The 7,500-nt window shown below is 40.2% G+C and overlaps 29 non-coding genes across 29 annotated transcripts in view; 16 read left to right on the top strand and 13 right to left on the bottom strand.

Annotated features, from left to right (window-relative positions):
* The window catches only part of TRNAR-CCU (transfer RNA arginine (anticodon CCU)), a 73-nt gene extending 18 nt beyond the window's left edge, over positions 1-55 (top strand). The window contains exon 1 of the tRNA in view: positions 1-55. This exon is cut by the window's left edge and continues 18 nt beyond it. This is a non-coding gene — a tRNA (tRNA-Arg).
* A 94-nt stretch (positions 56-149) lies between these two features.
* On the top strand, positions 150-239 carry TRNAI-UAU (transfer RNA isoleucine (anticodon UAU)). Its single transcript is given in 2 exon segments — positions 150-187; positions 204-239. It is a non-coding gene; the product is annotated as a tRNA-Ile (tRNA).
* A 509-nt stretch (positions 240-748) lies between these two features.
* TRNAL-UAG (transfer RNA leucine (anticodon UAG)) lies at positions 749-828 on the bottom strand. Its single transcript has one exon. It is a non-coding gene; the product is annotated as a tRNA-Leu (tRNA).
* A 128-nt stretch (positions 829-956) lies between these two features.
* TRNAT-UGU (transfer RNA threonine (anticodon UGU)) lies at positions 957-1,028 on the bottom strand. The gene has a single exon. It is a non-coding gene; the product is annotated as a tRNA-Thr (tRNA).
* Positions 1,029-1,175: 147 nt separating this feature from the next.
* On the top strand, positions 1,176-1,247 carry TRNAA-UGC (transfer RNA alanine (anticodon UGC)). Its single transcript has one exon. It is a non-coding gene; the product is annotated as a tRNA-Ala (tRNA).
* A 93-nt stretch (positions 1,248-1,340) lies between these two features.
* Positions 1,341-1,447, bottom strand: LOC145308158 (U6 spliceosomal RNA). Its single transcript, XR_013875995.1, has one exon. It is a non-coding gene; the product is annotated as a U6 spliceosomal RNA (small nuclear RNA).
* Positions 1,448-1,518: 71 nt separating this feature from the next.
* Positions 1,519-1,590, bottom strand: TRNAW-CCA (transfer RNA tryptophan (anticodon CCA)). Its single transcript has one exon. It is a non-coding gene; the product is annotated as a tRNA-Trp (tRNA).
* Positions 1,591-1,730: 140 nt separating this feature from the next.
* On the top strand, positions 1,731-1,803 carry TRNAA-CGC (transfer RNA alanine (anticodon CGC)). The gene has a single exon. It is a non-coding gene; the product is annotated as a tRNA-Ala (tRNA).
* A 44-nt stretch (positions 1,804-1,847) lies between these two features.
* On the bottom strand, positions 1,848-1,920 carry TRNAP-CGG (transfer RNA proline (anticodon CGG)). The gene has a single exon. It is a non-coding gene; the product is annotated as a tRNA-Pro (tRNA).
* Positions 1,921-2,028: 108 nt separating this feature from the next.
* Positions 2,029-2,110, top strand: TRNAS-UGA (transfer RNA serine (anticodon UGA)). The gene has a single exon. It is a non-coding gene; the product is annotated as a tRNA-Ser (tRNA).
* Positions 2,111-2,221: 111 nt separating this feature from the next.
* TRNAL-UAA (transfer RNA leucine (anticodon UAA)) lies at positions 2,222-2,305 on the bottom strand. The gene has a single exon. It is a non-coding gene; the product is annotated as a tRNA-Leu (tRNA).
* An 89-nt stretch (positions 2,306-2,394) lies between these two features.
* TRNAS-GCU (transfer RNA serine (anticodon GCU)) lies at positions 2,395-2,476 on the bottom strand. The gene has a single exon. It is a non-coding gene; the product is annotated as a tRNA-Ser (tRNA).
* Positions 2,477-2,579: 103 nt separating this feature from the next.
* On the bottom strand, positions 2,580-2,651 carry TRNAE-UUC (transfer RNA glutamic acid (anticodon UUC)). Its single transcript has one exon. It is a non-coding gene; the product is annotated as a tRNA-Glu (tRNA).
* A 3-nt stretch (positions 2,652-2,654) lies between these two features.
* Positions 2,655-2,727, bottom strand: TRNAV-AAC (transfer RNA valine (anticodon AAC)). Its single transcript has one exon. It is a non-coding gene; the product is annotated as a tRNA-Val (tRNA).
* Positions 2,728-2,858: 131 nt separating this feature from the next.
* TRNAG-UCC (transfer RNA glycine (anticodon UCC)) lies at positions 2,859-2,930 on the top strand. Its single transcript has one exon. It is a non-coding gene; the product is annotated as a tRNA-Gly (tRNA).
* Positions 2,931-3,001: 71 nt separating this feature from the next.
* Positions 3,002-3,074, top strand: TRNAM-CAU (transfer RNA methionine (anticodon CAU)). The gene has a single exon. It is a non-coding gene; the product is annotated as a tRNA-Met (tRNA).
* A 56-nt stretch (positions 3,075-3,130) lies between these two features.
* On the bottom strand, positions 3,131-3,253 carry TRNAL-CAA (transfer RNA leucine (anticodon CAA)). The gene is made up of 2 exons: positions 3,216-3,253; positions 3,131-3,175 (listed from the first exon to the last, which is right to left on the bottom strand). It is a non-coding gene; the product is annotated as a tRNA-Leu (tRNA).
* Positions 3,254-3,329: 76 nt separating this feature from the next.
* Positions 3,330-3,402, bottom strand: TRNAR-UCU (transfer RNA arginine (anticodon UCU)). The gene has a single exon. It is a non-coding gene; the product is annotated as a tRNA-Arg (tRNA).
* A 137-nt stretch (positions 3,403-3,539) lies between these two features.
* On the top strand, positions 3,540-3,613 carry TRNAI-AAU (transfer RNA isoleucine (anticodon AAU)). Its single transcript has one exon. It is a non-coding gene; the product is annotated as a tRNA-Ile (tRNA).
* Positions 3,614-3,703: 90 nt separating this feature from the next.
* TRNAD-GUC (transfer RNA aspartic acid (anticodon GUC)) lies at positions 3,704-3,775 on the bottom strand. Its single transcript has one exon. It is a non-coding gene; the product is annotated as a tRNA-Asp (tRNA).
* A 75-nt stretch (positions 3,776-3,850) lies between these two features.
* TRNAK-UUU (transfer RNA lysine (anticodon UUU)) lies at positions 3,851-3,923 on the bottom strand. The gene has a single exon. It is a non-coding gene; the product is annotated as a tRNA-Lys (tRNA).
* Positions 3,924-4,123: 200 nt separating this feature from the next.
* Positions 4,124-4,242, top strand: LOC145308240 (5S ribosomal RNA). Its single transcript, XR_013876083.1, has one exon. It is a non-coding gene; the product is annotated as a 5S ribosomal RNA (ribosomal RNA).
* A 652-nt stretch (positions 4,243-4,894) lies between these two features.
* On the top strand, positions 4,895-5,013 carry LOC145308300 (5S ribosomal RNA). The gene has a single exon (XR_013876140.1). It is a non-coding gene; the product is annotated as a 5S ribosomal RNA (ribosomal RNA).
* Positions 5,014-5,165: 152 nt separating this feature from the next.
* LOC145308542 (5S ribosomal RNA) lies at positions 5,166-5,284 on the top strand. Its single transcript, XR_013876368.1, has one exon. It is a non-coding gene; the product is annotated as a 5S ribosomal RNA (ribosomal RNA).
* Positions 5,285-5,935: 651 nt separating this feature from the next.
* LOC145308652 (5S ribosomal RNA) lies at positions 5,936-6,054 on the top strand. The gene has a single exon (XR_013876475.1). It is a non-coding gene; the product is annotated as a 5S ribosomal RNA (ribosomal RNA).
* Positions 6,055-6,206: 152 nt separating this feature from the next.
* LOC145308541 (5S ribosomal RNA) lies at positions 6,207-6,325 on the top strand. Its single transcript, XR_013876367.1, has one exon. It is a non-coding gene; the product is annotated as a 5S ribosomal RNA (ribosomal RNA).
* Positions 6,326-6,976: 651 nt separating this feature from the next.
* On the top strand, positions 6,977-7,095 carry LOC145308651 (5S ribosomal RNA). Its single transcript, XR_013876474.1, has one exon. It is a non-coding gene; the product is annotated as a 5S ribosomal RNA (ribosomal RNA).
* A 152-nt stretch (positions 7,096-7,247) lies between these two features.
* LOC145308397 (5S ribosomal RNA) lies at positions 7,248-7,366 on the top strand. The gene has a single exon (XR_013876231.1). It is a non-coding gene; the product is annotated as a 5S ribosomal RNA (ribosomal RNA).
* A 90-nt stretch (positions 7,367-7,456) lies between these two features.
* TRNAA-AGC (transfer RNA alanine (anticodon AGC)) overlaps positions 7,457-7,500 on the top strand; it is a 73-nt gene continuing 29 nt past the window's right edge. Inside the window, exon 1 of the tRNA in view lies at positions 7,457-7,500. This exon is cut by the window's right edge and continues 29 nt beyond it. This is a non-coding gene — a tRNA (tRNA-Ala).

The following is a 7,500-nucleotide window of genomic DNA, read 5'->3' as shown; positions in this document are numbered from 1 at the left end:
ATAAGGCGTCGGTCTCCTAAACCGAAGATTGCGAGTTCGAGTCTCGCCGTGGGTAACATTATCTTTTTAGCAAAAGTTGTTTTGGTTGCAGTGCTTCCAAGGTTTCTTGAAGGCAGTGTAGTAGCAAATATGGAAAGTGAAAGCAAGCTGCTCTAGTGGCGCAATCGGTTAGCGCACGGTACTTATAGACAGTACAACAAGTTATGCCGGGGTTGTGAGTTCGAGCCTCACCTAGAGCAAGCACTTTTTCAACCCTTAAACCTGGCAGGGTCTTCCACGAAAAGAGCAAAAATAAATTTTTTTTTACTTAATCAAAGCATTTTATCTTACCAAAATACTAAAATATTCTCTAGCAGTACCTCATAATATCAAATACAGGTACTGTGGTTCGATTTCAAAAATTTTTTGTAACTATGCTTTACTAACCAACAATCAATCAAGGAAAAAAGTTTGTTAAAGAATATAGATAGATTGGTATTTTCTTTTTACTACTGTTTTAAATCTATCAAGTTAATAACAAATTCGATAAAATTGACTGAATAACCATATAAATGTATAAAGATTTGTGATTTAAATTATGCCATGAAAAATCCTCCAATGTGTTTTGTAAAAATCTTTGAAACTTTTGATTTCATTGTTTATGTATGTACACTCAAGAATGATGAATCTTATCTGATCTAGAAAGGCAGAAGGATACTAAATTGTAATTGTAATTCATAGTAACCGAGTTATTACTAAAATAAATTTTTGACAGCTGTGGGATTCGAACCCACGCCCTTGCGGACTGGTGCCTAAAACCAGCGCCTTAGACCACTCGGCCAAACTGCCTGTTGTGCTGGCAGTTGTGCGAATAAAAAAAATTGTTTCTTAAGTTTTTTTTTCAGCCTTACTGTGTAAAAGCATCAAACACCTAAAAAAAAATTTGTTTTTCCAGTGAGTGATTTTACAAAATTAACTGCCTCCAGAGAGGATTGAACTCTCGACCCCTGGTTTACAAGACCAGTGCTCTGCCACTGAGCTATAGAGGCTTGCCTGTTCACGTGGCACAATTTAAACCTAGCCTAACCTAGCCTAACCTAACCTAACCTAAGCCATTGCGGTTGGCACCTTGTGTTAAAGACTTTGAAATTGCTAAAAGATTCATTTGAGTATTAGTCAGCTCATGCATTCAACAGGGGGATGTAGCTCAGTGGTAGAGCGCATGCTTTGCATGTATGAGGCCCCGGGTTCGATCCCCGGCATCTCCAATTATCAATGATTTTTGTTATTTCTTTGAAGTTGTCTGTTGTTCAAAATGAGTACTTTAGTGAAAAAATATTTGTATGGGGTTATGCGGACACAAAAATGTGGAACGCTTCACGATTTTGCGTGTCATCCTTGCGCAGGGGCCATGCTAATCTTCTCTGTATCGTTCCAATTTTAGTATATGTACTGCCGAAGCAAGTACATTTGAGAATAGAATTTAGTTGTCCATAAAGATCAGCATTTGTTACACAAATTGCAAAAAAACAATTCTGTTGACCCTGACGTGATTTGAACACGCAGCCTTCTGATCTGGAGTCAGACGCGCTACCGTTGCGCCACAGAGTCAGATGTTTGAATTGCTGCAACTTTGAATTCATGCAAAACTAAAGGAAAGTCTTTTTTTCCCTTTTTTCTATCCACTATACAATGCAAGCGACCAATAGAAAAAAGGCGCTGCTTTCGTCCGGCCCCTATGATGGAGACCAGGGGTCGTAGCTCAGCTGGTAGAGCGTCTGATTCGCATTTAGAAGGTCTCGGGTTCAAATCCCGACGACTCCAAATTTTTTTTCTTTTCAATTTTCAAAAGTATTAGGCAAAACCATGGGCTTGACCGGGAGTTGAACCCGGGACCTCTCGCACCCGAAGCGAGAATCATGCCGCCTAGACCATCAAGCCTGGCTTGTGCCCTGTTAACTGTCAGTAGCAACCTGTAATTCATCAATTTACCTGCCGATTGCTTCCAGCTGTGATCCTGGATTGATGGATGGCCGTCTGCCAGAGCCAGCAGTCGTGGCCGAGTGGTTAAGGCGTTGGACTTGAAATCCAATGGGGTTTCCCCGCGCAGGTTCGAATCCTGCCGGCTGCGAATTACAGATTTTGTTAGTTTCTAGTGTTTTATTCATTTTTTTTTTGCAAAACCAGAAAGTTACCTTGCAACTCACATGGCCTTCCTGGTATAGTGTTAAAATAAGTCTTTTGTCAGGTGTGGGGTTCGAACCCACGCAATCTTACGATTATGAGAGCTTAAATCTCACGCCTTAGACCACTCGGCCAACCTGACAGGTTGCCACAATGCGGCACTCATTGCAAAACGCATGAAATCACGACTGACAAGCACTGATTTAGCAAAGCTCCACAAAATAATTCTCGCGACGAAGATGGGATTCGAACCCACGCGGGCAGAGCCCATTGGATTAGCAGTCCAACGCCTTAACCACTCGGCCACCTCGTCTGTGAAAGAGATTAAGCTAGATTACTTGCAAAGCATACATAACAACAACAACAACAAACACAAAAACAACAAAGTAAATATTGCATCACTCGTGTCAAAAGACTTCCCACGCCGGGAGTTGAACCCGGGCCTCCTGGGTGAAAGCCAGATATCCTAGCCGTTAGACCACGTGGGATTCTGTTTCCGTCCGGGATCGAACCGGAGACCTTCTGCGTGTTAGGCAGATGTGATAACCGCTACACCACGGAAACTTGTTACATCAGATAGACAGCTTTATTGCCATAATTTTTTTCTTTAAACTCCTGACTAAAGTGTGCTAGTTACTAGGCAAAAATGTATTTGTGGTTTTCACTTTTGAGTACATTATAGTCCTGTACAATAAGCGTCAGTGGTATAGTGGTGAGCATAGCTGCCTTCCAAGCAGTTGACCCGGGTTCGATTCCCGGCTGACGCATTTTCATCTGTGTTGCCTAGGAGTACATTTTTGTACATTTAAAAAGTGTAGTAATCCTATATTGCCAACAAGCCTCCGTAGCGCAGTAGGCAGCGCGTCAGTCTCATAATCTGAAGGCCGTGAGTTCGAGCCTCACCGGGGGCAGGCAAACATTTTTTCATCTCCTGGTTGTGTTTTGAAAAAATGTGAAAAAATAGTTTTGTCAGAAGTGGGATTCGAACCCACGCCCTCATCGAGGACCAGAATTCTCACATCCACTCTCTATCAGAGAGCAAGGAAGTTGTCCTTGAGTCTGGCGCCTTAGACCACTCGGCCATCCTGACTGTTAATAAAGTGTTCACGGATTAAGAAATCCCATGTTTTGATAAGCCAAAAAGGTTAGCCAAAATGCAATGTTAGCATCCCATCTGGGGATCGAACCCAGGACCTTTGGATTAGAAGTCCAACGCGCTATCCTCTGCGCTAATGGGACTTGGTTAGAGAAAAGAAAATAGTAGCATTTGTTGACAGAAAACATTATGGAAGGCAAGAAAAAGAAAATCAAGTAGAGAAGAAAAAAAGTATGTAGTTTTTGTATTGTGCTTATACTTATACACATCATGTCAGTCAGGCCCGTTAGCTCAGTTGGTTAGAGCGTCGTGCTAATAACGCGAAGGTCACGGGTTCGATCCCCCTACGGGCCAGATAATACTTTTACCAAATTGAACAGTTTGCAGTGGCGGAAATATTTAATGGTAAAAAAAAGAAATTTCACAAGGTTGAAAAAGTTATCTCTCCCCGACCGGGAATCGAACCCGGGCCTTCCACGTGACAGGCGGAGATCCTCACCACTAGACTATCGAGGAATTCTTATAAATCAGCCATTTTCTAGTCGCTACGTACGTATCACACTGATTGGAGACTTGAACAAAAGATGGGAGCGCCCGAGCAGGGGCTCGAACCCTGGACCGTTAGGTTAAAAGCCTAACGCTCTACCGACTGAGCTACCCGGGCATCATGCTATTCTAAAATTACAGTAACAAAATTGTCTCACCAGATGGCAGCAGCATTTTAGTTCATGGTAGGCTTGGTTTTCTCTCTGTTTATTTTTGGTTAAGTGCAACCTGAGTTGTATAGAATAAATCATCCCTCCATAATTTTCCTGTATTGTAGCATTTTGCATTTAGTATAAGTCACATTTTCCATGGTCAAATGTCTACGGCCATACCATGTTGAAAGCACCAGTTCTCGTCCGATCACTGAAGTTAAGCAACATTGGGCCAAGTTAGTACTTGGATGGGTGACCGCCTGGGAATACTTGGTGTCGTAGGCAAATCTTTTCATCCTTTTTTATAAGTTGAGAAAAAAAAAAACAAAGTCTGAGAAATGTAAACCAGACAACTGCTTATGTTCATTTTTTACACCTAAAGCCCTTATACAATGCAACCACTATGATATAATGTGTAGTTACTGTTTTTGTCACCAGATGGCAGCTCTATTTAGTTCCCAGTTAGGCTTTGTTTTCTCCGTGTTAAGGCATGAGTTTTGGGTTGACAACTATTATTGTTCGATAAAATGATATCTTTTAGTATCACACATACCTATTTGGATTAATATTTTAGTTACTTTGTGCTTGTATTTTATGAAAATTAACTTTTCCGGTCGGACCTTTAACAAATATCAAAAATATATGATTGTCCAAGTAACTTTACATCATTGTCTAAAACGACCAAGCTAATATTGCTTGATTCACTTCTACAAGAGGTGTGTATCAGCTCTGCTTCGATGGTTCGCTCACCTTGAGTCCGCTCGGGTTGAGTGTCTGTCTTAGTCAGTCACAAACTTCTTTATTCAGGGTTAAAGAGAACCCACTAATTACTGAAACCAATCAAGAACTTAAAATCATTTACCGTAGATACCTGTACGTAATTTCTCTTGGTAATGCATTTTCCATTTAGTTTATGCCACATTTTCCTTTGATAAATGTCTACGGCCATACCATGTTGAAAGCACCAGTTCTCGTCTGATCACTGAAGTTAAGCAACATTGGGCCAAGTTAGTACTTGGATGGGTGACCGCCTGGGAATACTTGGTGTCGTAGGCTTTAACATTTTATCCATATTTCAAAATTTGTCTCTTTTTCTTCCTTGTCCGTAGATTCCTGTACTGTTGGACGTTTTGCATTCATTTCACGCCACATTTTCTCTTCGTAATGCATTTTGCATTTAATTGACGCCAAATTTTCCGTTGATATATGTCTACGGCCATACCATGTTGAAAGCACCAGTTCTCGTCCGATCACTGCAGTTAAGCAACATTGGGCCAAGTTAGTACTTGGATGGGTGACCGCCTGGGAATACTTGGTGTCGTAGGCAAATCTTTTCATCCTTTTTTATAAGTTGAGAAAAAAAAAACAAAGTCTGAGAAATGTAAACCAGACAACTGCTTATGTTCATTTTTTACACCTAAAGCCCTTATACAATGCAACCACTATGATATAATGTGTAGTTACTGTTTTTGTCACCAGATGGCAGCTCTATTTAGTTCCCAGTTAGGCTTTGTTTTCTCCGTGTTAAGGCATGAGTTTTGGGTTGACAACTATTATTGTTCGATAAAATGATATCTTTTAGTATCACACATACCTATTTGGATTAATATTTTAGTTACTTTGTGCTTGTATTTTATGAAAATTAACTTTTCCGGTCGGACCTTTAACAAATATCAAAAATATATGATTGTCCAAGTAACTTTACATCATTGTCTAAAACGACCAAGCTAATATTGCTTGATTCACTTCTACAAGAGGTGTGTATCAGCTCTGCTTCGATGGTTCGCTCACCTTGAGTCCGCTCGGGTTGAGTGTCTGTCTTAGTCAGTCACAAACTTCTTTATTCAGGGTTAAAGAGAACCCACTAATCACTGAAACCAATCAAGAACTTAAAATCATTTACCGTAGATACCTGTACGTAATTTCTCTTGGTAATGCATTTTCCATTTAGTTTATGCCACATTTTCCTTTGATAAATGTATACGGCCATACCATGTTGAAAGCACCAGTTCTCGTCTGATCACTGAAGTTAAGCAACATTGGGCCAAGTTAGTACTTGGATGGGTGACCGCCTGGGAATACTTGGTGTCGTAGGCTTTAACATTTTATCCATATTTCAAAATTTGTCTCTTTTTCTTCCTTGTCCGTAGATTCCTGTACTGTTGGACGTTTTGCATTCATTTCACGCCACATTTTCTCTTCGTAATGCATTTTGCATTTAATTGACGCCAAATTTTCCGTTGATATATGTCTACGGCCATACCATGTTGAAAGCACCAGTTCTCGTCCGATCACTGCAGTTAAGCAACATTGGGCCAAGTTAGTACTTGGATGGGTGACCGCCTGGGAATACTTGGTGTCGTAGGCAAATCTTTTCATCCTTTTTTATAAGTTGAGAAAAAAAAAACAAAGTCTGAGAAATGTAAACCAGACAACTGCTTATGTTCATTTTTTACACCTAAAGCCCTTATACAATGCAACCACTATGATATAATGTGTAGTTACTGTTTTTGTCACCAGATGGCAGCTCTATTTAGTTCCCAGTTAGGCTTTGTTTTCTCCGTGTTAAGGCATGAGTTTTGGGTTGACAACTATTATTGTTCGATAAAATGATATCTTTTAGTATCACACATACCTATTTGGATTAATATTTTAGTTACTTTGTGCTTGTATTTTATGAAAATTAACTTTTCCGGTCGGACCTTTAACAAATATCAAAAATATATGATTGTCCAAGTAACTTTACATCATTGTCTAAAACGACCAAGCTAATTTTGCTTGATTCACTTCTACAAGAGGTGTGTATCAGCTCTGCTTCGATGGTTCGCTCACCTTGAGTCCGCTCGGGTTGAGTGTCTGTCTTAGTCAGTCACAAACTTCTTTATTCAGGGTTAAAGAGAACGCACTAATCACTGAAACCAATCAAGAACTTAAAATCATTTACCGTAGATATCTGTACGTAATTTCTCTTGGTAATGCATTTTCCATTTAGTTTATGCCACATTTTCCTTTGATAAATGTATACGGCCATACCATGTTGAAAGCACCAGTTCTCGTCTGATCACTGAAGTTAAGCAACATTGGGCCAAGTTAGTACTTGGATGGGTGACCGCCTGGGAATACTTGGTGTCGTAGGCTTTAACATTTTATCCATATTTCAAAATTTGTCTCTTTTTCTTCCTTGTCCGTAGATTCCTGTACTGTTGGACGTTTTGCATTCATTTCACGCCACATTTTCTCTTCGTAATGCATTTTGCATTTAATTGACGCCACATTTTCCGTTGATATATGTCTACGGCCATACCATGTTGAAAGCACCAGTTCTCGTCCGATCACTGCAGTTAAGCAACATTGGGCCAAGTTAGTACTTGGATGGGTGACCGCCTGGGAATACTTGGTGTCGTAGGCTCTAACATTTTATCCATATTTCAAATTTGTCTCTTTTTCTTTCTTGTCCAAGAGAAATTTCTAATCACTGAGAACATAAGGTGAAACCCAAGGGGATGTAGCTCAGATGGTAGAGCGCTCGCTTAGCATGCGAGA

The sequence above is a fragment of the Acartia tonsa genome, chromosome 15 (genome assembly GCF_053477335.1).
Source record: "Acartia tonsa isolate MP-2025a chromosome 15, ASM5347733v1, whole genome shotgun sequence".
Lineage (NCBI taxonomy): Eukaryota > Metazoa > Arthropoda > Copepoda > Calanoida > Acartiidae > Acartia > Acartia tonsa.
The sequence above is the reverse complement of the archived record's forward strand: the minus strand, read 5'-3'. Positions and strand labels throughout refer to the sequence as shown.